The sequence below is a fragment of the Numida meleagris genome, chromosome 2 (assembly GCF_002078875.1).
Source record: "Numida meleagris isolate 19003 breed g44 Domestic line chromosome 2, NumMel1.0, whole genome shotgun sequence".
NCBI lineage: Eukaryota > Metazoa > Chordata > Aves > Galliformes > Numididae > Numida > Numida meleagris.
The window spans coordinates 56869049-56895306 of record NC_034410.1 but is presented as its reverse complement, the minus strand read 5'-3'; the positions used below and the strand labels follow the sequence as shown (position 1 = coordinate 56895306).

Here is a 26258-nt window from a genome sequence, read left to right as displayed (position 1 = left end):
CACTTTTCAACATAGTCACCACCATTAGCTATGCATTTTCACCATCCATGAACAAGAGCCTGCATGCCATGCTTGTTAAAATCTGCAGAAGCGGCAATGACCCACTGTTGCTGTCACCACCGCTGAAATGCACCAGCACTGCCTCAGTGTGCTCACATCCACTGTTTGGTCTCCATCAACATTCAGCAAACACCAGTGAATGTGAGTTGGTGCCATTTTTTCCGCATGGAGGAGTTCAGTGACACACCTTTGCTTCACCCTCACTTCCATGTCAGACGCCATTCTGTTTGACTGCCCCTCTGCTGCCATCTGTCACATGGCAACAAAATGTAATGGGATATTTGTGGAAAGGTTCAGCCTCTGCTGCTGCACTGCCAACATTCACCTCTGATGTTGTGGGCCAACATAATAAAATAGGAGGCATTACTTTCGGAGCATCTCTCTTAGAATGTTTGCATGCATACACTGATGGTTTTTTTTTTACTTCCTCATTCTGCAGTCAGTAGTTTGAGAAAGGTTGCAGGAGTTTAAGGAAAGGGAAATAAGGTTAAAGAAGGATACTGTGCCTTGTTCTAAGGTTCTAAAATCCAGTTGTCTTGAAACAAATACCGCTGCTGGGGCCAGCGAGCAAGAGTGCCATCTGCTCCATGCCCAGATCTATTTGCAAGACAAATGGGCCCATTGTTTCTGCATGGGTAAACAGTACCCGTCCTGGGAGGTCGGGGCTACATGAGGTAAGGAGATTCTAGATCAAATGCATGTAGGAGATTTTGGAGATAAGGACAGTAACGATAAGTGTACTCTCTGACCGTGTTTCAGTGGTACAGTAAAACCACAAAGCACTGAGCTTGTGTGAGCTCTGGTTGTTCAAAATATATAGAGGAGTTAACTTTCTACCAGCAGGCTTCATGCCAGTCAGGGTATCATTTTTCCCTCTATGGCCAACCTAAAAATGTAATGCTGCCTTAAGCTTTCTATCGTTTCCTATAGCAAATTCTCCAAAGAGGTGGCTGTGTACCGATGCCTGACACAAGGCCTGTGCGTTGCAGGTGAGCCATAGCACATGGTGTGAAACTGGCAATCCAGGAGATACATGTGTCTGAAGCTGGGTTTGTCTGGGTGAAGCCTTCACAGACCTGTAGGGGCTTGGGAGTATCTGGGCCTAGCATGGGGCTGAAGGTAAGCTGTGGAGTGTCATATAGATCTTTACTTTTCAGTGCTATAAATGTGGTGATTTTTATTTCCCCTTTAAATACTAGAGCTGCTGTAGATATAAGGGCTAATTCAGTAGCTAGCAGTCTTATCAGATATTATAGAAGAGCAGAACTGAGCTGGCGATCTTTGCTTTGGCTGTCACTGGCATTAGGATAAAACAATTCCTCAGAGAAGATCAGTGGTTATAGAGTTTTGGCAAATTCCCACATTACTCACGTTCCTTATAAAAAAAGGAAAAACTCTTCCTGCTGTATGTTATAACACTGCCTGCTGTTCTGGCCGCACACAGAAAATCAAGTCTTGTGCTGTTCTTGATTTACATGCACAGCTTCCACTGCATAGTGTCCTTCATAGTTAGCTGTCATGGAATTGGAGCAAAACTGTGCTAAACAGTTGGCATCTTAAGATACCACCTAATCTCACCACGTTTTAGAAGGTCAGCTTCTCCCACCTTAGAAGGAGCAGGACCTCTCTTTATTTTCCTGCAACTTGTGCAGCGTGACGTCATCCTTCTGTTGTGTCTACTATAAATAGCACTTCAGCAATACCAGGGACCATTACTGGCTTTTATATTGCAGACAATGAAAAACCACTTACAGTCTTCATCGTTGTGTTGGCTGCTTGGCATCTACTTAAAAATACAGCTGGAAAAGTTTTAGTGCATTGTCAAGGTCTGCACTTAGCATGAGAGCCTGTAGACAGCAGTTGGTGCTGAAGGTCAGTGTGAGACTGAGATTCTTGGAAGCAAGGTAAAGTGGGCTTGTCTAGTTCTGATGTGGCAAAGTGACTTAAGGGCCTGCTTCCCTCCTATTTTGAAGTTGGATTTATCCAACACAAGGGTTCCCACAGTGTCTGCTTTCTTATAGTACTGACGCAGCATCAGAACTGCATGCAAAGTCAATTTTTTCAAAATGCTAGTTTATCCCTCTCTATTTCTGATACATCTGCATATTTCATATTTATTTTCCCCACCAGGCAATAAGAGCATGTTTTCATAATTTTTCTTATATCCATTAGAATACATAATTCTTTCTAAGGCCTACTCAAACACACTTTATATGTATGAAAGTTGGAATCCTTCTCTCATTATCCTTTTAATTTCAATCTATAAGGTCATTGCAGCCATATTTTTTCAAAGGTGGGTTTTTTGGCCTGTTTTAGAGGTTTGGGGATAGGGGGAAAACTAGTATGTAAGAGAACTGTTTTCATTCCACTAATGTTGATTCACTTGGCTCATAAGAAGAGCTTATTGCTTTGTTTACTTGGAAAGAATGAATATCAACACATAAATAAGCAGCTGAGAACTGGATTTCCAGAAGAAGAATTTTTCTGCTCAGTTTTCTGCTAATTCAAAACCATATCTTTTTAAATTGATGCAAATCCCAGGCCTGTGATGATCACATTACTTTCCCTTAGGAGTAAACACAGACAAAAGTGTCTGCTTAGTTTCCAAACTAGAGGTCCATTGTTGCCTCAGGTGCTCAAATTTCCATAGAAAAAAGCCTCTTATAGCTGTATATATTGAAGGCATCAATGTACCTGGGGACTTCCATGCCAACTTTTGAGAAATACTAGCAACTCTTCTTCAGAAGGACATGGGAAAACAATTTACTGAACAAGCCTCCCAAAAGTGCTTTTTCAGACAGTCTTTCACCTAGCTGAAGTGCTCAGACCTGAAGTGCTTTAACTGGAAGAAACTAACAGTATTGTATAGTTTTAGAACCAGTTTTTCCCTTCCTTTCACTCTTGCAAAGATATGTAACCTTGCAGAACGACAGGGTCAACCCTTTCTTCTGACCCCATAGCGCTGCAACACTCAAACCTTCTTCTGGAAAATCCTCTTGGGCTAGTGCATTGCAGTGCTACTTTTCAGAATGTACAGAACCTAATGTATTTTGCTTTTTCACAGCATCCCACTGAATCCCAGGTTCCAGAGACAATTCATGTCCTTCACAGCTCATGAGATTTCATAAAGCTCAGCAGCGCTGAGAGATTTGTCTGAGAGGGAGGCCTGGGCTACCAGGCTGACCTGGTTCTATACATCATCTGCACCATTACCCGTTTCAGCTGTATGGCTCAATTTTAGAGCTTATAATGGAAAGTGTGTTGCTTACATTATGCATAAGTCATCAGATACTTTTATCAAGAGCTTCAGCTGTTCCAGTTTTCAAGTGTGTCTGTGGGCTCTGTACATTTAGGAGCTTATTTCTATGTGATGGTTTCATAATGCTGAAAATAGATAGAGAAGCAGACTCATATTCCTCAAACTGCCTGATATGAGAAAATCATGCTGAACAGAAGGTTGCTGAGACTTGGAGAAGTACTGCTTAGCTTATAGCTTTCCAAGATTAAAGGAATTAGCTATCAGCAGCAGAAATTTCCATTCTGCTTGCCTTTGGAGCATTTTGTGGAGGGCAGTGCTGATCCCTATCAACAAACAGGATACTGTACAGAAATTACATTTCTGTAATTACAAGCAGCCTGTCATCAAATTGGCTTCCAGGTGCTTACGGTAGTGGTGCCTAAATCCCTTCTTCAAACATTTATACTTTTATACCAAATAAGACGGCAGGTGAAAGAATTAAGCAACTTAGGGAATAAGAAATTGGAGGGATAAACTGCAAGGGAGACAAGGTTTAAGAAGATACCATTGAAATACCTGAATGCACTTCAGGTGTTTGAGGGCGAGGTGGAGTCGCTGGCTGTATAGGTTACCTAGAATGAATTGCCATGTTTTGAGTTGCTAGAGCACTGCCAGCTTTACAGTGGAGGACTGCATTTTCTACCCAGACTGAGACAGCTGCAAAAACAGCTTCGGTTTTGTAATAAGGATTGCATGTGATTATTAAAAAATGAACACCCTGTTGAGTTGAATTTTCACAATGGGAAAATATTGGTCTGGGCTGCTGGAAGATTTTATTGGTCAAAATCAGCTGTTTTTTTGGATACCATTCAGAACAGACACCCTTGGGGATGAGCAAGCCAAAGGAGTTTTTGTAGGTGGACAGTCGTCTCAGTTACTGGTAAAACAACTGTTTAATGTTAAAAAGAAGCCATACTGCCAGCACAGTGTTACAACTCTCCATTTTTCATTATAATTTAATTACAATAAAAATAATAATAATCTGGCCTTGGAGTTCATCTTGCTCAGTGGGATAACGGAGACTAAGATATATATACAGGCAAAATCAATGTGGTATTTTTTCCCCAGTGTTTTGAACTTCATGTTCATTTGCATATGACATTACAAAGAATTGATGTTTAATACTGCCAAGCCATAAGTGTAACAAACCTGCAGTTACATTCCAGTAAGGTGGCCAGGAATCAGGCCCTGGAATGCTTACTCCCTGCAGACTGTCAGTAGTCTGGCAAAATAGGAGTGCACACCCTTATCCAGAATAATGTTAAGGTCTCATTCATGCTTAGCATAATCTTTGGAAAAGGAAATATCTTGTGACATTCTTCAGCAGCCTCTATGGACAAATAAATAAAAGCTTTAATGGAGCCTTCCCAGTAGAACATTGGCAACCGAGAAGGACCCTGAGGTCTGGCTTGTATGAACTAGGCAGAACTTGGGACATTTTCAGAGCTCCATGAGGGATGAGGAAGAGGTCTTTCATCTGCTTGAGTTCCTAGGGCTATGAGGAAAAACTACACTGCACAGCACTTAGCCCAGGGAGCAATGTTTCTCATGAGTGTTTTGAGGCTGTGTGTGTGCATCATGTAGTCTGGCCTCCTTCCATTGAATACATTCCTCTGAACTGGAAGCTAGATGGTAACAGCTTTTAATATGTCAGCAGGTAATTCATTATGATGAAGATGTAAATTGTGTATTGTCCCAATAGGCTATGTAGATCCAGCAGGGTACGTGTGACTAAAAGCATATAGATTAAAGATCTCCAACAGTAGTGAGCACTCTGCAGTGTACCACACCGAGTCATTGAGTGTTGTGCTGCCAGTTACCTGTGGATTAAGGACTGAAGTGATTTTAACTAGATCCTGAATGACCTGAATGGAAAGCCCCATACAGTTTTGTGTCAATGGCTTTTGCAAATGCTTCATAACAGATCTGGTTTTGTTTCCTATTCTTTCTTTTTTCTTTTTTTCTTCCTTTTTTTTTTTTTTTAAATCAAACTTCAAAGTAACAGCCTTACTTAAGATGAATATACCTTGCAGGATGTACCCCATTACTTTGTCTTGTCCCATCTATCAGCTTTCAATGTAGCTTCTGCACCTGGATGCTGGAGGATGGGGCTTGGGGGAGGGGAGAGGGAGGAATGGGCAGAGCAGACAATGAGTGCCAAAGAATAATTAATTATGTTGATAAGGATTTTCAGCAACTTGGAGAAATAATCCTTTCCCTCACGATTTTCCAACTATTTTTTGCTTTCATGTTAGCCTCTCATTCTTTGTGCGTGCAGACATGCATATATGTAGGTGTGTGTGCATATTAAGCACACTGTTGTACGTAAAGTGGGTGGTTCTTTCTGTCAACATAGCAAGAAGAGCTCAGAAGCACTTTGTCAACTTACATAAGCTATTAAGCTATCCACAGCTGACATCTTTGAGGTCATCTTGTGTAGCCAGAATAAATTTCTCTTTAGCAGTACAGATGGATACTAGGAAAGCTAGCAGATGCATTGTAGCTAATCAGACAGAGGCTCAGCAGGGTAACTAAAATCTCTGTTAGAATTCATATCCTTTCGTGGAGTTTAATTAAAGAGCTTTGTGTGCATCCTTTTGTTTTATCTGTTGCCAGTGTTTTGTCTCCTATTGCGGCAGTTCCTTCAAATAACCATCAATTTGCTGCGATAACCTAATGAGGAGAACAAGCAGCACTGTTTAATTATAAAAAAATGATAATGAGCCTTGGCTGCTGAAGAGTTAAGGAGCTGCTGCCGGCCACTGGAACACAAAAGAGTCAGTGCCAAGGGGCCCCTGGAAGTCTGTGGCACTTCAGACTTCATTGCTGAGCAGCAGTAGCTGGCTGCATCAAGCAGCAGGCCAGCGGAGCTTCCTTCAGGGAGAGATAACTGCATTATTGAGCAGCCTCCTCACAACAGGAAGCAGAACAGGCACGGGCAGATTTCTCTTTCACACCCCAGCAAAAATACAAGGCAATCAAAAGAAAGATCTGTTGTCCTACAGAAGCTCTTTGGCACAGTGCTCCATCTCCATTCCTCGGCCTCACACTAGAAACTGGCAGTTGGGGCATAACCAGGTGTGTCACCTGATGTCATTTTGCTGGAGGATGTAGCAGGAGAGCTTGGGGAAATAGGGTCCTGGCTGCAGGGGAAACATGAGCCAAGGTACAAGTAAATCAGGTATTCCTGTGCTCTATCCAAGAATAATGTGGATTCAGTTTACTCAAGAGAAAACACCTGAAAGAGGTAAAAACTTTACATATTCAGAATTTTTCCTGTTGTTTTTTTTTTCCTTTTGCTGTGAACCAAGAAGTAGGCAAAATCTTGATTGACCTTTTTATTTTGCATCCAAGTGTTTGATCATTTAAGTTATCTCTAGCTAGGATCATTCTGAAGTAAGCATGGAGTGAGGAACTTTGGTGCAGTAGAGGAGAGACTGCTGGAAGACCTTATAGCAGAGAACCAAGTCCCCAGAATTCAGTTTAATATTAACGTGACAGACTGCCATGTGAATAGCATCCCAATTAATCACAGTATTAAAATGGTCCTGGGGCATACGGTGCCTGCAGGTCTCTGCAAACCCAGTCTGCAGACATAGAGCCACTTGGCTGGAAAGCATACAATGGAGCCATACCATGTTTGACAACACATCCAGAACTGATGATGTCTCTGAAGGCAACGAGATGTGACGGGGCCTACGTTTTCACTCTCAGCACATAGCTTGACTGCATCGCTCTGGGAGGGAGGCATGGGAAGAGAAGGGCATTAGCACAACTGAGGTAACTCAGAGCAAAACCTGTGACAGTCTGTGCCCGTAGAGGTCTGATGTAGTCATAGAATCACAGAATGGCTTGGGTTGGAAGAGACCTTACAAACCATCTAGTTCCAACACCCCTGCTGTGGGCAGGAATACCCCCCGCTAGAACAAGTTGTCCAAAGCCCCGTCCAACCTGGCCTTGAACACCCCCAGGGATGGGACATCTGCAGCTTTTCTGGGCAGCCCATTCAGTGGCTCACAGCCCTCTGAGTAAACTGAACAGATCTGACAGATGCAGCCTCTTCCTGGCGGTGCTCTACCAGTGACACCCAGGGTATGTGGTTGGCTGCATGTGAGTAAGACTGTCATGGGAAGGGCAGCATGGAGCTAGTATGAGATGCAGCTTTGCCATTGTTGCAGCATTCTTCGTACAGTACACCATGCTGTGTGTTAGCTTTCCAGCAGACAGAAAGGTTAAAGTAACCTTACATTATGAGGACTACAATTACATTGCTGCTGACAGTCTTACAGACCTAGTCTGCTTTGACCAAATCCTTTTTTTTTTTTTTGGCATGCAATTCTGCCAATTTTTTGTGAAGTGAGAAGATGTGGTGCCGTCTTCCTCTCTCTGTTTACTTATCCTCCACATCCTCCTCTACGTCTCATACTACCCATAACAGGGTTATTGGCCTTCTCTCCTTCATGACCCCTCCACGTGTCACTATGTCTCTACTCTTCTATTTCACAGTATTCACTGCTCTTACTCTTCTTCTTAGCACCCACTTCCATTTGATTCTTTCTAGTCACAAGTAAAACCACAAGTCTTTCACATGCTGGAAATAAGAACTTCTGAATAAACATAGGTATCCAGACTATTATCTATTTTCCTTTTTCTTCATTTATATTTAGCTTTAAAATAAAATATAAACTAATTGAATACATCTTGCAATTTCTACATGGAATTCCTCCTCTCTGTATTCATTGTAAACAACACTCAATACATCATTTTCGTTTAATTTGTTGTTCCTAGACCCATCTCAGAGGACAGTTTTATCCTTGTGGGCTGTGACACCGCAAACCCTTTGGTGCTGGCTCTTTTGTATTCCAGTGGCCAGCAGCAGCAACTCCTTCACAATCAAAGCACATTATAATGCTTATATGAAGAGTGTTGTATTAGGCGGACCCAGGGACTCGGGATGTAACGCATTAGGACCTCCCCTTGCTCTGTGATGGACACTTCAGGTGCCCTTAAGGGGCGGAGTCGAAGCAAGAGGTGTACTTAAGGAGCTTTCACGTTGTAATAAATGCCATTTGCTGCATCCCCATATTGATGTCTGTGTTGCAATGGCCCTAGCGAGGGTAGATTGCTAGCCCCCGGTGGAAATCGGTTCATTAATGGGGACATCAGAAGAGTACCACACACCTTCCTCCACAGTAAAGATGTGAATCTGAATTAACTCCTCCACTTTTAGTCTCACTCTTTTTGACATCCGCTTCCATTTATAAGCCAGACTCAGATTCATTCTGCATGCTGCCTACATAACGCATCCTTTTCTTCCTACCTAGACAGCTACAGTTTTGCTGTTGTAACTTCAGCTGTTGTTGTCTTATGGATCAGTCACTGTACCCATCCTGTTATAAATCTGGCAGACGTACTCCACCCATTGCCAGTGTTTCTGCAAAGAGAACTTGCCCTGTGCTTGACTTAAACCATGTCTCCTGCTCTTTGGGCCTTTCTCCAGAAACCTAGTCTACTTGTTTTTATTTCAAGGCTTCTCTTGGCCTGTCTTCTCCCTACCTGTTTTCACTGCCTCAGTATTCCACCTCCAATAATACACAGTGCTGGCCTCCTCTGAATGCTTGTTCCATTTATAAATGGTCCTCGTAACTGGAAGGAGTGTCTTGCAAAGTTCTGTAAACCAGCTTCTTTTGGTGCTTAGAATCCTTTCATACAAGTGTTCCTTTCCACACTGCCTATTAAAAGGCTTTGTGTATGGATGATGTGCTGGCTGGCACCATCTCATTTTACTGTGACCTGTCTATGCTGCCCCGTACTAACCCAACATGCTCAGGTCATGAATGCTGTGGGATTCGGACTTTCACACTGTTCAGCTCAGGTGCAGCACACAGCACAAGGCAAATGAAGTCCATGGAAAGGACTTCCACACACTTCAGTAATAAATGCTGATGAAGCATAAGTACAGCTGTGCGGGCGAAGAGTTATGTGGTACTAAGACATTAAAACTGTCACCCTACCCATAGTGATATAAACAATCCAGAAGAAAAGCAGAGTGGCTGGTATCTTTACACTCACACTGAAAGAGATTGCATCATCTTCTGCTTCTACATGACATAGCTTTAATAGTTTTAGTAACATCGCCTTAGGGATACCTCTAACTAGGCTGTGTTTTGGGAGAGGTGTCTGTGAGCATAGCAGCTGACCCTGCCGCGGGACTGCTGGAAAGGGTGCTGTGAGCTCTCCTTCATCTATTTCAGCTCAGAATCAACAGCTTATCTCAAGCTACTTTACAGACGACTGACACTGCCAGTGCAGGGTTTGCACTGATGCAGAGCAGGCTCACATGCAGGGGTGCCCTCAGAGCAGTAAATCCAGGCAGTGGAGTAGTGGCAAACAGCCGTGGGGCAGGAGAGGATGGATAATGGTAGAGTCTGTAGCTCTTGCAGCTGCCTGCAGGGTGAGGGTGCATCCATGGCACCTTCTGCAGAGATTCAGGAAAATGTTGTTTGAGCTGAAATCCTTTATCATCCGTGGAATTTGACTGGTGAGGCACTGAAATGAACTTCAGAGAAATTCGCATCAAAACTGTTTGAGACTTATTTCTTCCTTGGTTTTGATAGAAGGTGCTAAAATCACCTCAGGCTAGCTGGCAACGCTTGTGATGAACAAAGCTTTTGGTGGAGCATGAGGGTTTCCAGTTTCTAACCAACGGCTTCCCACCCACCACCAAGCCCAGTGTGCATTTACATGGTTTTCTTGTGGACATTTCACACAACTTTGAAAATCACATGCTCCCTTACAGGAAATGTTTTTTCTCTGTTGCACATCTTTTGTGGCTGACTGCCAGGAGATCCTGCTCCAACTCCCAGCTGTGCTTCTATGACTAGCTTCTGTGACCATGGAAAGTCATTTCTTCCTTCTGCCGCCTCCATTTTCTTCTCTGTGAAACATGTGTAAATAAGTTAAAGATCCAAGCCTGTATATCTTCTGCAGCCATACTGGGCAGAATTATGATAGCAAAAGGTGAGGCTTCTTTTGTATCCTAAACAACCTCTGAGAAAGAGAGCAGATAAACTATTAAAAGGTGAGGCTTCTTTTGTATCCTAAACAACCTCTGAGAAAGAGAGCAGATAAACTATTTTTTTAATCTGACAGAATTATTATTTTTTTCAAGGTGAGAACCATGAAATATTTCAATCTAAGTTAGAACTGATATAAAGTTCTTATCCTGTATTAAGTTTTGCTAAATGGAGGAGGAGATAAAGCTTGTCCAAGGAATATGAAAGAAAAAGTTTCTTGTTCTGGAAAACATGTTTTACTGGTACGCATCCTTTCATACTGTCTTCAGGCATTCTCATGTAACACGGTTGCAAATGCAATCTCTGCTCACTGCATTTTGACTTTGACAATGAGGTAATTACTAATGTGGTAATTTTATGTGGGCAGATGCGTGAAAACTCAGAAAGACAGACACTCTGCTTTACACTTATGCAACTGTAAATGACTGTTGCAGTTATAAATACCAAAAAAAACAGGGAGGAGAGAGGGCGGGCAAATAGAACAGCAGCAGACTTGGCAAAAAAAATAAGCTTTTTACAGCAAAAGCCCTTCATTAACGCCCTGAAAGCAAGGCTGAATCAAAGTAATGAGCAGAAGAATGTTAAACAGCCATGTCTAACTGGAGCGCTTCATGGACTTGTACGCACAAGTGACTGCAGAGCCTGTCCCTGGCAGGTGACAGGTGTGTGTGGTGCTCTCACACTGGGCACCACTGCGCTGAGACACAGGGACTGAGTGATGGAGGCTTTTGGGTGATGTTCAGGGAGGTGCCAGTAAGGATCCACTTGTTCCTCACTGAGGTTTCCTTTGTGCTTTACAAACCAGGGATGATTTGTAAAGGGATGGTTCCCGTGGTCTAGGGGCTACATGTCCATTTTGATCTAGGAAACAGATGCAGTCTTAAGCAGATGGGAAACACAGCTTGATGTTTTTTGAAAGCATTACTTTAGTTTATTTTTTAAATCAACATTGCAGCCAATACTCTGTGTTCAAAAAGAATTTACTTGGATATTATAGTATCTTTCTTAAGCCAATCTCAAGAAAATGGCATTAAAAATAAGCATTTTTCATTTTGATATCTCCTTATTTCAGTTTAGAGTATTTAAGATTTGTTCTTCCAGTTTCTTCCTCCTCATCTCTGGCATGTTTGATGTATGTTTCTTTCCTTTTTAGTGAAAGCTGAGACTTTCTCTGACTGTGAATATGGTCTAAGTATTTCCTGCCTTCCCCATCCATCCCTCCAGTCCATCAGTTGGCCTGAAACAGTGGTCTGTGGTTCAATACTTTAAACCAGATTTCTGAAAGTAATGGTTAAATAAAGCTGCCTTCCTTTTTTCTCTTAAGATTCACTTTCACACTTTTTAAATAATCATTCTTATACTGTAGTCAGGAAAGCATTGAATGAGTCTGTGGTAGTGACTTCCCCATGCTGTAATGGCCTATTTGATCATCATCATTTCATTTCATCTATCTCCATTGTGAAATGGAGGCCTTGTGTTGATGATGCCAAGGTTTCCTACACAGAGCTTTTTTCACCAATTTACTTTATTGATAGGGCAGCGAAGAAGTGGTTATGGCCTGGTCATGTTTCCCCAGTGGAAGTCCACATACTTGGATATGTATATTTGATGCTCCAGAGATTCTCTTTTTTTCTGTCATCCAAAGGTATGACTTCATCTTGTAAGAGAGATGACTCCGTGTTGCAGTCCTCCTCTCATGAGAGCAGAAAAAAACATGAATTTTTCCTCCAGATCCCAGTGTGATGTTATCCAAATCCTTCCATTTGCTGAGGAAAAAGGGTAGCCTTACTTCCTCCCCTACTTTCTTAGCTAATAAATCAGGGAGAAATGAAGGATATTCTTAACAGGCTGAAACCATTAGAATCCAATTAACTCCTTAAAATGAATTTTCACACCCTACCCTCCTCATGCCCTTTTTTTTTTCATAAATTGAATTAAGAAAAAAAAAAATCTCACAATGTAGTTACCTTTTGCATTTAATACAGTCTTACAATTTTTAGAGATGACTCACGATATTTGAACATTTGGAGTTGGCAACACTGCTAGATGAAGTGTTAAATGACTTCAACATCTCCTCTGGTCATCAGCTTTATTTAAAAAAAAAAACAGTGAGGATACAATATACACAACCATAAAGTAAAGCTCATGCAAAGCTCATGCTGGATGCTCAAAATCATCTATTGTCTCCCTGAAATAATTTTGACCTGAGAGTGAATATGTTAATAGCTACTCATATGTTGACTTCAAAGATCCAGGCAAAAATATGATTGAGCATCTCTTTCTGAATGATGCTATACTACTGGAATGTCTTCCATTACTTTGTGCTGCAGCATATTGCTTGAAAGTGATAGCATTTAAATAGTGTTGCTTAAATAGCACAGCCCTTCCCCATCTGCTTTGGATATTGTTTCCCACTTCTAAAAACTCAAAGGAAAGGCAGAAGTATATTAAAATAAATATTGCCCTCTTGCGCACTTCTTTTCAACTCTTATTCTACTCTCTCCCCTGAGCACAAAAATATTTTATATTTCTGTTTTATACATGGTCTTATGGTATTTTCTTTTGTTATTTGACTACTTCTACCTTTATGTGGTAAGTTCATGGCACAGTGAAGGAGGATGTTTAAAATTAGGTGCACAATTATAAATCTTTGATAAAATCATAGAATCATAGAATTAGCTAGGTTGGAAAAGACCTACAAGATCATCCAGTCCAACCATCCACCTACCACCAATAACCCCACTAAACCATGTCTCTCAACGCTATATCTAAATGTTTCTTGAACACCTCCAGGGACAGTGACTCAACCACCTCCCTTGGCAGCCCATTCCAGCGCCTGACCATTCTTTCTGAAAAGTAGTATTTCCTAATGTCCAGCCTAAATCTCCCCAGGCACAACTTGAGGCCATTCCCCCTCGTCCTGTCACTAGTTACAAGAGAGAAGAGGCTGACCCCCAGCTCACTACAACCTCCCTTCAGGTAGTTAGAGAGAGCGATAAGGTCTCCCCTGAGCCTCCTCTTCTCCAGACTGAGCAATCCCAGCTCCTTGAGCCACTCCTCATAAGGCCTGTGCTCCAGACCCCTCACCAGCTTCGTTGCCCTCCTCTGAACATGCTCCAGGGCCTCAATGTCTTTCTTGCAGTGAGGGGCCCAAAACTGGACACAGTACTCAAGGTGGGGCCTCACCAGGGCTGAGTACAGAGAGACAATGACTTCCCTACTCCTACTGGCAACACTATTTCTGATACAAGTGAGGATGCCATTGGCCTTCTTGGCCACCTGGGCACACTCAGCTGAGCATCGACCTATACCCCCAGGTCTGTTTCCTCCACACAACCTTCCAGCCACTCTGCCCCAAGCCTGTAGCTCTGCCTGGGGTTGTTGCGGCCAAAGTGCAGGACCTGGCACTTGGTCTTGTTGAACCTCATCCCATTGGCTTCAGCCCAGAGATCCAGTCTGTCCAGATCTCTCTGTAGGGCCTCTCTACCCCCAGGCAGATCGACACTTCCTGCCAGCTTGGCGTCATCTGCAAACTTACTGAGGGTGCTCTCAATGCCCTCATCCAGGTCATCAATAAAGATATTGAAAAGGACAGGCCCCAGCACCAACCCCTGGGGAACACCACTCGTGACCGGTCGCCAGCTGGATTTAACTCCATTCACCACCACTCTCTGAGCCCAGCCCTCCAGCCAACTCCTTACCGGCAAAGAGTGTACCTGTCCAAGCCACGGGCTGCCAGTTTCTCCAGGAGAATACTGTGGGAGACAGTGTCAAAGGCTTTGCTGAAGTCTAGGTAGACCACATCAACAGCCTTTCCCTCATCCACCAGACGGGTCACTCGATCATAGAAGGAGATCAGGTTGGTCAAGCAGGACCTGCCCTTCACAAACCCATGCTGGCTGGGCCTGATCCCCTGGCTGTCCTGCAAATGCCGCATGATCTCCCTCAGGACAATCTGCTCCATAACCTTCCCTGGCACCGAGGTCAGGCTGACAGGCCTGTAGTTCCCCAGATCCTCCTTACAACCCTTCTTGTAGATGGGAGTCACATCCAGATAAATCTAGATAAATCTTTATATAATGTGTATTTAAAATCGCTCAAAATCAAGAAATCGTGTTCACAAATTACAAGCCAGCAGTACTGTTTCATGCCATCAGAGCCCTGTGCTAAGAAAATATATGAGATTTGGAACCTTGTTCATATGTCTCACAGCCCTGTGAACACAATCAAAAATAACCATATTAACTGTAAAGTAAAGTAAATACTACTAGTTGTAACTGGAACATTTTCAGCTAAGTCTGTTTTGCAGGTACATGAGACACTTCTGACATGCTCTGAGATGCAGAGGAGTTAGAAGTTGTAGGGCATTGCCCGTGTTGTAGGAAGAACTGCCTTCCTGCTGTATTGTGCTTTAGAGGCATGTGCAGAACCTTCAGCTAATAAGCTGAAGGATAATTCTTCTAAATGAGTTCTAGTTATCATAAATGGGTGAGAAAATGTCTAAATGAACAATATATTATAATGAAAAATTTTAAAGTTTAGAAGTTGGGTCATCAGTTCATCAGAAATGCTATGGAAACAGCATCAGCTTTGGTAGCAACGATGAGATCATAGAAAAGGTCTTTAAAAACAATACAGAATGATTCTATGAATTTCTTTCCTGCTGTACTTAATATTCTTAATCTGAAATTACTAATTAATAATAAAAATATCTGTTACTCTGTCAGATTTCATGGAAAGGGTCCCAGCATGAGGGGTAAAGCAAATGTCCTACTTTCCACTGCAAAGGCAGAGTTGTGCTGTATTGTTTTTTGTTAGCATTTAAGGCCAAGTGGGACCATTACAGTCACATAGTTTGACCTTCTATGTAACACAGACCAGAGAATTTGACTTAGTGATTCTTGCCCTTGGGTTGGATTTCAAAAGTGAAGATAAGTTTATTCCTTTTTTTTTTTTCTTTTGATCCTGTAGTGTATTCTGTGGCCTGAGTCCATCTCTTTGTTACAGTGACGAGACTGTAATTTTAGATTGTTTTGTTTTGAGAATATGCTTATCTGGAAGTATATACGTGTGTGTGCGGGCACATTTAAATCAGTTTGCATTTGAAAGAATAATTGGCTCCACCATAGATAAGATCTAAGATTCAAAAGAATAAATATATGTATATATATATGCAGGCTCACAGGAAAATTATGAGGGAGAAGATGGCAGAAGGTAGCAGGACCTTCACATGCAACTCATTACAGGCCTCTCTGTTAAAGCGTTTACACTTCATATTAAATCTGCATAGGGAATGATGAGAGGCCTGTGGAGAGAAACAACTTGGCTCACCCTGAAGAAATTACCAAAAATGCAAAGTAGGACACAGACTCATTTTCAAAAGATGGAATCAAGCCAGCCACTTGGCACTTTGCAGGGAGCCTGAAAACTTCCTCACTTCTCCTATTATGGGAAAAGGCTGGGTAGAAACATGTGTGCTGAGGAGCAAGTGTTGGGCTTCCTGCTTTCCCACTCATTGCTGGATTGGAGCTCTGAGGTTTAAAAAGGTTTTACTTCAAAAAGTTTTTAGTGAAATCTCCGCTGAGATTATTGTCCTTCACCTTACCTGAGGTATAAAGAAAAGAAATGCAATCACCATATGCTTATTCTAAGAAGTCTGAGAAACATGATAGTGTTTTATGAGAACTTCAACACTTGTGTGTGCACTGCCAGTGAAGGCCCTGAGAGAAACAACTTTTGTTAATTGGTCTAATTGGTTAACTGGAACTTGACCTGCCAGCTTATTTTAACAGAAAACTGCAGCAAAGTTACCTTGTTTTGGATAGATAAATACTTAAGAAGTAAGAGTATATCAAAATGATTTTTTTTCTTAAGATAGCTATCCTCTTCCTCGCAGTTCCTGTGATAACCATGATCAGTCCAAATGACTTCCCAATGGGCCATTTTATTGATTCTTCTCACCAGGTATTTCAGTCTAATAAGTAGGTCAGGATCCAGTTGGTCTGATTCCTGTTTGAATGCATGACAGGAGAAGTTCGACATTAACATGAAAAGTGTTCTTTTTCTCATTTGAGTTATGTCTAGAGGGCAGGTGCATCAGTTAAAAAAAAAAGAAAAAAAAAACAGTGGGGAGGATAGAAAGAAAAAGAAAGTATTAAAATTTACTCATCTGAGTGACAGCATAGTAGAGATTCGATAGTTTCTACTATGCCATTTCCCATCAACAACAAGTTGTCTTGCTGCAGAGTCCCAAAATATTTTGTAGCCATCTTTAATTCATGATCTCCTACTTATCACCATACTGCTAGTCTTTTTGGAGTGGAAGAGAGAGCGTGTTGATACACTCTGCCCTCCATAAAAACAGAGATGGTCCAGGGGGAAAACCAAACTTGCTGTAATGATTCCTGCTTCTCCCTTTTCTCCAAGTGCCGTGTCCTGGGAAGGAAGTTCATACAAATTTCCCAGTGCTCCTCTGGCACTGGGAGAGGAAATTTAATCTAATTTTACTAATTCACCCATAGGCTTTTGATGAATAGAAAATGAAGAGGCGTGTCATTTAGTCCAGTGAAGATGGGGGTGATGAGCTGAAACCAGCGAATATATTACATAAAAAATAGCAAATTGGACTAAAACCAAGTTCTTATTGGTGAATTATTAGTCCACTATTTATTATGATGTCTCATTTCAATCTTAATGAAGTGGAACTTGATGAAATAATTACCTTGAACTATAGGATTCTGTTTGCCCACAACAAAAGCTTTATAGTATGGTACCATCTCACCAAGCCCTTCCCTTTTCTTAAAAGTCATTAGTCTTCTTTCAAAGGGGATGTTTTTATTTACTCATTTAATTAAAATGGCATGGTGACTGGAGATAGATAGTACCTATCAGGATTTATCTAGAGGTAACCACCATCTGCAGATAGTTCTTACTCAATCTGGTAGAGAAGAATCGCAAAAAAATGTCAGGATGATATTTATGATTGACAAATCTGGTATAAAGTTGGTACCACTGTGTGTACTGTGATTCAAAAAAGGATAAAATGAACTATTACTGGAACATTTTTTGCATCATAAGTTTCACTGGGGCACAGAGCTAGATAAATTCCAAAAGATGGATTGTAGTGTCTGGGGGATGCAGGGCCAGCTAAATGTGACTCAAATCACCACTGGTGTATGGCAAAAGTCACTTGCATCCTTTGCTGACCGTTTGTCTTAGATCAGAATGTAGGAGCATTTGTGAGTATTTGAATGGAAGAGTTTCTGGATTTTTTATTTTATTTTATTTTATTTTGCTTTTTTGCTTGCTCTCAGTGTTAGAATATATATAACATTTCAGCACTTGGTTTCTTATAGTTTATATATAGTTCTTATAGAGTTTTTTAAAAGCCTTTTTCCAAAAAAGGATGTGATATCCTAGCTGAGCAAATGTCTCCTTACTTTTTTGAGGAACCTAGAATTGCTGGATTTACCATCACTCAGAAAAGAAGAGGAATGACGGAAGCTACCTTCAGATTTTTATATGGATTCCAGTATGAAAGAGGCAGCAATATGTTATAGATAGCGCATAGTTGAGGGCCTGTTTTTCTTTTTTGCCATGAACATTGCAGACTTCAGATGAGGAACTTATTTTTCTCTGATGAAAACTTCTTAGTTATAAAATTGGGTTGAGACAACACAAATTACATGGGGATGTCAAAGGGCTCAATGTACTTCTATTTTAATCTGAAGGAATGCCAAGATTGAAGGAACTGTAGAAGAACTGTGTTTTAAACAATAAAGACTCCTTGAAGGAATTGGAAGTTGTGCTGGCATGTTATGGAACTAAGGAGCAGCAAGGAAAAGAAGACAAAATATATTAGCAGTTGGGAGAGAAACAAATTTAGCAAGTCAAGAAGGGAATTATAAAAAAAATAAATATTCTTTACAGTGGTTACACATATTTCTTCCACTCATTCACATTTCACACTGTTAATGATATTGATGTAGAGTGATGGCTTGTCTGTCTTGTAAAGTCCTTGCTTTACTCCTGTTGCAGGTTGAATTTTTTTTATTGAATTGCAAGGCCTAGCCCCCTGTCCCCCCCCTTCTCCCATGGGAAGCCAGCAGAGAAGTGAGAAGGAGTTGCAGCTTGATGGAGATATGAAGAAACTATTTTAGTAAAAATGGCAAAGAAATATGAGTTAATACAATATGAAAGGAATCAAGGGTAATAAACAGATGGCAAAGAGAGCGTCTCCTGACCAGGTGCTACAAGCTCAGAGGTACCAAAAGAGGACATGGGGACATCACTTTGGGGCTCCCTCCCGGAAACCACATGGGAAGAACTGGAGCATTTTGGGAACTGTAGTCCTCCCTTAGCAGCTGCCCCAATTCCATCAGTTCATTGCATGATATCATGATATGGAAAACCATGACAACTCCACAGATACTCAGGCAGCTTTCATGCAAAGATCATGGAATGGCTTGGGTTGGAAGCGACCTCAAGGATCATCAAGTTCCAACCCCTTTGCTACAGGCAGGGCTGCAGCCACTAGATCAAGTACTAGATCATATTGCCCAGGGCCCTGTGCAACCTGGCCTTGAAAACCTCCAGGGACAGGGTATCCACAACCTCTCTGCGCAGCCTGTTCCAGTACCTCACCACTCTCTCAGTAAAAAACTTCCCGACATCTAATCTAAATCTTTCTTCCATTAGTTTAAAATTATTCCCCGTTGTCCTATCACCATCTACCTGCTTAAAATGTTGATTTCCCTCATGTTTATAATCTCCCTTTAAGTATTGGAATGCCACAATGAGGTGTCCTTGCAGCCTTCTCTTTTCTAGGCTGAACAAGCCCAGTCCCTTTAGCCTGTCTTCATGGGAGAGATGCTCCAGCCCTTGAATCACCTTTGTGGCTCTTCTCTGGACCCTCTCCAAATGCTCCAGATTTTTCCTCTGTTGGGGGCCCCAAACTTGGATCCAGTACACCAGCTGGTGCCTCACAAGGGCTTAATATCTTTTTTGTGGGCCACTTACAATTTTAAAAATTTATGCCATGCCTCTTGAAAAGATTGTAAATTACAGTTAAAGTATGAATACAATTCTTTTTTAGTATAATGGCAGGCTGTGTAAGAAAAAAGCTAGCAGTAAGTTAAAACAACGATACATCCTTCAGCACAAATTTCAGTGTGATTAAGAGACAATATAGGCGGGGAGTGAGTGAACGATTGTGTGGTACACAGCCACCAACAGGGTTAAACCAAAACAGTCTTTTTGGCACCCAGTGTGGGACTCAAAGGATTGAGATAACAGCATATCTGACTGAATCATTTTAACATGGGGTGTTGTGGTAGTTTGATCATTGCTGGTCACAGTGTTAATTTTTTGCCTATTTATGAAGCTCTTTGAGATTTTTCTCATGGAAATATATTATGTAGCACCATACTTGCTGCTTATTTTCCCTCCTGCATTGTTTGTCATCTCTGGGGGTTGTATTAAGGTTTTTATTTTGCTACGTGGTGTGGTCTTGGCTTATATTATGATAAAACTGGCAGCCAATTAACTGCTACTTTGTGTGTATTCAGCATTGCAGTCATCTTTGGGCTACAGAAATCATATTGTTGATAGTATTAGTAATTACACACCCTTTGATTTGTCTCCTTGGGTAGCCCAGGAATGGAGGAAATCGGGGAGGACACTTTCCAGCAGTCCCTCAGCCTCCCTTTCACTTTTCCTTCTTTCTGTAGACCTCAAGAGCTAATTACTGCAGCTCTTGAAAATTTTGAATATCTATGGGATGTTCAAACCAGCATGCTCCTATTGCTATGTGTTGTGAATGTGCTTCAGGCTATGCTTAAGATTATACAATTACTTAAGAATATCAGCCAGAGATCTACCGAATAGTTGTGAGTGGCAGCGAGTGTGGGATGGTATGGGCAGGTGCCTAGGGTGGTGCCCCCAGTGGTTTGGAATTTCACCTCTGAACAACTGCAGAATCCTCAAAAACCAGCATAATATTTGGAAAAGGTCTGCTGTCGCTCTTGCAATCCTAAAGAGGCACAAATCACTGCAGCATGCTGGGGTCTGGCCTATGCCTACCAAGCTCTGTTCAGCACTATTCAGCATCTTGAAGGGGAAGAGAATACCTCTGGATCTGATAACAATGCAACAAGCCCTGTGGCTGCTCCAACTTCTGTGACAGGTGCTGCAGTTATTCCAACTTCTGCAACAAGCCCTGCAGTTGCTCCAGCTCCTGCAATGAATTCTGCAGTTTCTCCAAATCCTGTGACAGGCCCTGTGGCTGCTCCAACCCCTGCATTGGGTCCTACAGTTGTTCTGACTTTTTTTGACAGAACCTTCAGTTACTTTAACCCTTACAACCATCACAATCGGTACCTGTGGTCCCTCCAATCCCTGTGACAAGCCCCACAGTTCAACCAGAAAACCAACAACTGCCAGCATCAATTGACCCTATAAGCAAGATAAAAAAGTTGTCTACGAAAGTCAGAATGTCAGCAACGAGACAAGCTTATAAGTTTGGAGAAGAAGATGAAGTAAGGCCATCACAAAATGGGAAGAAGAGGAAGAGACAGAAACCATCCAACTCCTAATGTTGAGTGAGTTGTGAGATTTGTGAAAAGATTATGGCTGTTGGCCAGGTGAACAGATTGCCACCTGGTTGCTCTGGTTCTGGGATGATGGGGCCGGTGGTCTGGACTTGGTGGGCAATAAGGCCAAGCAGCTGGGATCTCTTTCTAGGAAAAGTAGCATTGAAAAAGCAATTGGAAAAGGGACACAGTCTTTCACCCTACAGTAGCAACTCTTGTCATAAGTGAGGGAAAGATATCCCTTCAAGGAAAACCTGGTATTTAACCTAGGCAAATGGACTGCCATGGAGAAATGTATTCAGTACTTGAGAGATCTAGCTGTGGTAGAGATGACAGTAATACCAACTCCCAAGATCCATATGACGTGGTCCGTACCTGACTGATGTGACGGAGAGTTGTATGGAATGCATCATAATCATATGTGAGCACCCTGGCAGGAATGATCAGGAAAGATAACAAAAGACCAGTGGTGGATGAAATGGCTAGCCTACTTAGACAGTATGAAGATAGACTCTCTTCCTTTCTATGGGCCTCTGTCTCAGCTATGAAGAAACGGGTTCAACAGCTCCTCCACCTCTACAAACCAGTATTTCATCCATTAGAAGTAAATGTTCCTCTTCTCAAGAGAGAAGATATAGTGGGTACACACTATGTTATTTCAACATAGGGCCTCTGGTCCCCTCTAGAGGCCCTAGTCTTGGGGAATTTTGGCTCCCCTCTCATGCCATTAGCTTGGCAATCCCTGAGTCTTTTTCCTCCAATGGCTTGGCCTTGACTCCCCAGGCCACCTGAGGAAGTTTATGCTTTTTTGATGGGACTATGAAATTCTCTGGATTCCATGTTTCTCATGGAATCCTTTCTGTGATTCTAATTCCATCCCTTTTCAGAGATGACTGGAATCCTTGTTTATCAGTTAGTCATCTCCATAATTGTAATAGGACCTGACTAGGCTGTCAGTCTTTTTGAATTGAACACCTGCCCTAATCAGGACATTGAACATTTGCTTTCCTGAGACTCTAAGGGGTCCAGATTGGATTACTTTAGGGGCCAGTCTCCTAGCTTGTGGTCAAAGATGGACTTCTGACCTCTCTACCACTGTTTGGACATTGTATCTGGCCCACAGGGTCTCTGTCTGTGCCAGATCCACCAGCAATAGGGCAGCCTGTTGTATTATGGCCTCTGAGACCTCTAGGGGGTTCAATATGGATACCAAAGTACCATACCAGTGAGGTGGAGTTTGTTGCAGGATGAGATCTCTCATTCCTGCTGAAAATTTTACCAGATCTGGACTTTCAAAGGCATCCTCATAGATCGTCTCTTTCATGCTTAATTCTGTAATATGGTTTTGTAAGTCTTCCATAGATGACCAAAAACCTATATTTAAAGGTATATTGTTTTTATTTGGCCATGTTATTCAGCACACAGCCATCAGTCATTGAACTAATGAATGATCTTCCTCATATTGCTGGACTGTTGTGTATAATCTTTGCCTGAGGGCAGGGTGAGTAGTAATGGATGCCAATTTTGAAATTTCTGGTCTGTTTACTATGACACTTTCTGCCTCAATGTCCCATAACCACACTGGTACACTTTCTCTCGGTTTCTGTCTAAATCGCTGTATCAGATCCATAAGTTCGGCTACCGTGTATGGACACATCATTATATGTAATGTGGTCTGGAGGGGCGGCCACTGTTGAGGGGATACCCCCACCGAACTATCTTGCATTTTCTTCATTTTTTGAGTTACAGTCAGTCAGATCTCAAAGACATCCAGCTCAAGTGGAACCTCGAGATCCTGTCTTCTAGTTCTTTCATTTAAAGAACCTAGTTTATGCAGGTTTCCTTGTTCAGGGTCCCTGGTATTTTCTAAGGGGATGTTTTGGACCTTTTGTAGGGGAATGATCAGATTTGGCGTTTTCCCTGTCAGTATTGCAACCTGTTGTTCATGTTTTTCAGCTTGGTTCAAGAAAAACAACTTAGTAGTAGCTGATTTTCACTGGCCAAAGCTTCTTCAGACATTTAACCAATTTAAAGCCATCAACAGTGGCCATGCCATCATGGATGTGGCCAAGTGTTGTTCTCCACTAATCAGTATGTCTTTACTGAGGCCATTAAAATACTTGGCCATGCAGGCCAGGGATTCATGGATATTTCCTCTGTCCTGCACAGGGCCCCATTTTTCAATTATAAAAGCAATCACGTGATATAAGAATCATAACAATCAAAGGATTTGCCCTGGCAAGACGTTATACAAAGGGGTGATCTTTCCCAATCCAAACCACCCCATTACATTACTTAGAAATGCCATTATAGTATTTTAAGAATCTTGTAATGGAGTACGTTTAAAAGGTTAGACTCCTGGCTGGCTTGCCACTAATGTGTGGCAAAAAAAGGCAATGCCAGTGCCTTCTGCTAAGATACAAGTGCTACGGGGCAATAGAAAATGATAAAGAAGAAAAATTAGCTCACCCCTTATGACAAAAGGTAATGATTCAACGGGAGCAAAACTCTGTCCTGAGAGATGCTGCTCCCTCGGCTGCTAACTCTTAAAAGCAGGTGAGGAGGGGCGGAAATAGAGTCATAGAATCACAAAAACATAGAATCCTAAGAGTTAGTTAGAAAAGTTGCCTCCAGGCATGCAGTTTTTTTCCTCAACCTGATGTGATACAGGCTGCCTTGGGTTTGTGCCTTTTTCTTTGAAATAACCTGTTTGCGCGTGGGCGAGCTGTGGTTTCCCTGCTCCTTCTTTCTGGAGCCCAGGACATTTTTTAATCTATTGATAGTTTTTGTCCTGTAGCTTGGCCACACGGCAGAGCAGATGGTCTACCTGCTCACGCCTCACACAGCTGTTCTGACTGCTGCCCCACAAAGCCGGTGAGAGGGAGGCTCCTGCACTCCACAGTGCTGGAGCTCTGAGCTGCTACACGGTTGCCTCCAAATCCAGTCAGGGTTGCAACACCCTTCCTGGCAGGGGCGGACACACTAGCTCTCCTTCGGGTGGATACCGTGCTTAAGTCTCTGTCCTTGGATGCTGATAATCCTGCACTTCAGAGTGTGACAACCCTGACTTTAGCGGGTGGAAATTTCTTCAGCTCCCAGGAAGGAGGAGAAGAGTCAAGGGGAGTAGGACCCCTTTCTTAGGGGAGGGAAGGCCTCCCCTGTGCCATTTTGCTAGCCAGAGGGAAAGCTTGTCTTTTGGGCACAGCCGATGCCTTCCAGCCCTTGTAATGGCTGGGTCTCCAGCCCACATCCTCATCTCTTGCCTGGGCTTCCCCTCACGAGGTGGCAGCACGAGTGCCCCGGGAGGGTCAGGGCTCCTCCATCACCTCCACCCGGTAAACCAGCACCCTGGAAGCAGCACAGCCCTCCATGTCCCATGGAGCTGGAGAGTGGGAGAAGCATTCCCACAGGCAGGAAAGAGAGAACGCTGGTGCGCATGAGGACTCCCAGCAGTTAACAAAATGCCTTGTGGAATGGCAGGTGTCCCGTCAGCCCTTCTTTGCTGCCCCCCTGCCCTGACTTCTTCGCTGGATGCGCAGCTATGGGAAAGCTCCAGGTCCGTGGAATCGTAGAACAGCCTGAGTTGGAAGGGACTCGCAAGGATCAATGAGTCCAACACCTGGCTCCACACAGCACTACCGCAAAGCTCAGCGATCTTTCGGAGACCGTTGTCCAAATGCTTCTGGCACTCTGGCAGCTCGAGGCCGTGACCAAAGCCCTGGGGAGCCTGTCCTGGTGCCCAGCTACCCTGTCCGTGAAGAACCTTTCCCTAATGCCCAGGCCAAATCTCCCCTGACGCCACCCCATGCCTTTCCCTCGGGTCCTGTCGCTGCCACCAGAGAGCAGAGCTCAGCGCTGCCCCTCCGCTCCCCTGGTGAGGACCTGCAGGCTGCCATGAAGCCTCCCCTCAACCTCCCCTGCTCTGGGCTGAACAAGCCAAGGGACCTCAGCTGCTCCTTGTAGGTTTTGCCCTCTAGATCCTTCACATCACTGGAACTCACCATTGGACACTGTCTAGTAGTCTACGCTTCTATGACGTTCCTCTTATGCCGTGGTGACAACGTTCAGTCCTTTTTAAATAAATATACTTGTATTTCAGCAGGGGGGGGAAAGTAATTCTTTTAAAAAGCTTTCTAGTTGTCAATGTTGTTAGCGATGTAAACTCGAAGCACTACAAGGTTTCTTGAAAACCCAAAAGTAAATAGGACTCTGGGATGTGCCTCATCGGGGGGACCCATAAACTTGCAGATGTTCAGGTTCCTCGGGCGGTCATGAACCTGATCTTCGCTTACAGTGGGAGGGACATTGCTTCCCCGATCCCCTCCTACCAAGCCAAATGAGGGCTGAGGGCTGTGTGGCGAGCAGTTGTCAGGGAAGACGGAGGCAAAAAAAGGTGTTAAGTACCTCAGTCTTCTCCTTGTCTGTTGTTACCAGCCTGCCCGTGTCACTCACTAGGGGGGGTACACCCCCCTGGACTTTCCTTTTTGGGTTGAGGTACCTGTCGAAGCCTTTCTTGTTCTCTTTGGCATCCCTAGCCAAGGTCAGTTCCAGCTGGGCCTTGGCTTTCCTGACCCCATCCCTACACAGCCTGGCAGCTTATACTCTTCCCACAATACCCATCCTTGTTTCCACTGCCCATGCATTTTCTTCTTCCTCTTCTGGCAGACCAGCGGGTCCCGGTTCAGCCACACCCGTCTCTTGCCTTCCTTTCCTCACTTGCTGCACCTGGGGACGGAGAGCTCTTGCGCCCTGAAGAAAGCCTCCTTGAAGATGTGCCAGTTCTGCTCCGCACCCTTGCCCACGAGGACAGTTTCCCAGGGTGCTCTGTTGACTAACTCCCTGAAGAGCTGGAAGTTAGCTCTCCTAAAGTGTAGCTTCCTAGTTTTACTCTTCATCCGTCTCGTGTCCCTCCAAAGCGGGAATTCAACCACAGCATGGTCACGTCAGCCCAGGCAGCCTCCGATCCTGATGTCACCGATCAGTTCATTTACACCTGTTGGTGAGCAACAGGTCCAGTACTGCATCCCCCCAGGTGGGGCCGTCAATTACTTGACTTAGGAAGTTATCCTCAGTGCATTCCAGGAGCTTCCTGGATTGCCTACAGCTCACCATGCTACTTTTCCAGCAGGTGTCCGGGTGGTTGAAGTCCCCCAGCAGGACGAGCACTTGCGATTGCGATGCCTCCTGTAGCTGGAGGTAAAAGGCCTCGTTGACAGGCTCTGACTGATCTGGTGG

At 43.2% G+C, this 26258-nt stretch overlaps 1 long non-coding RNA gene across 1 annotated transcript in view; it reads left to right on the top strand.

The window, feature by feature from the left end:
- Positions 439 to 26258, top strand: part of LOC110394442 — a 71310-nt gene continuing 45490 nt past the window's right edge. The window contains exon 1 of the long non-coding RNA XR_002435624.1: positions 439 to 1049. This is a non-coding gene — a long non-coding RNA (uncharacterized LOC110394442). The remainder of the gene's footprint in view (positions 1050 to 26258) is intronic.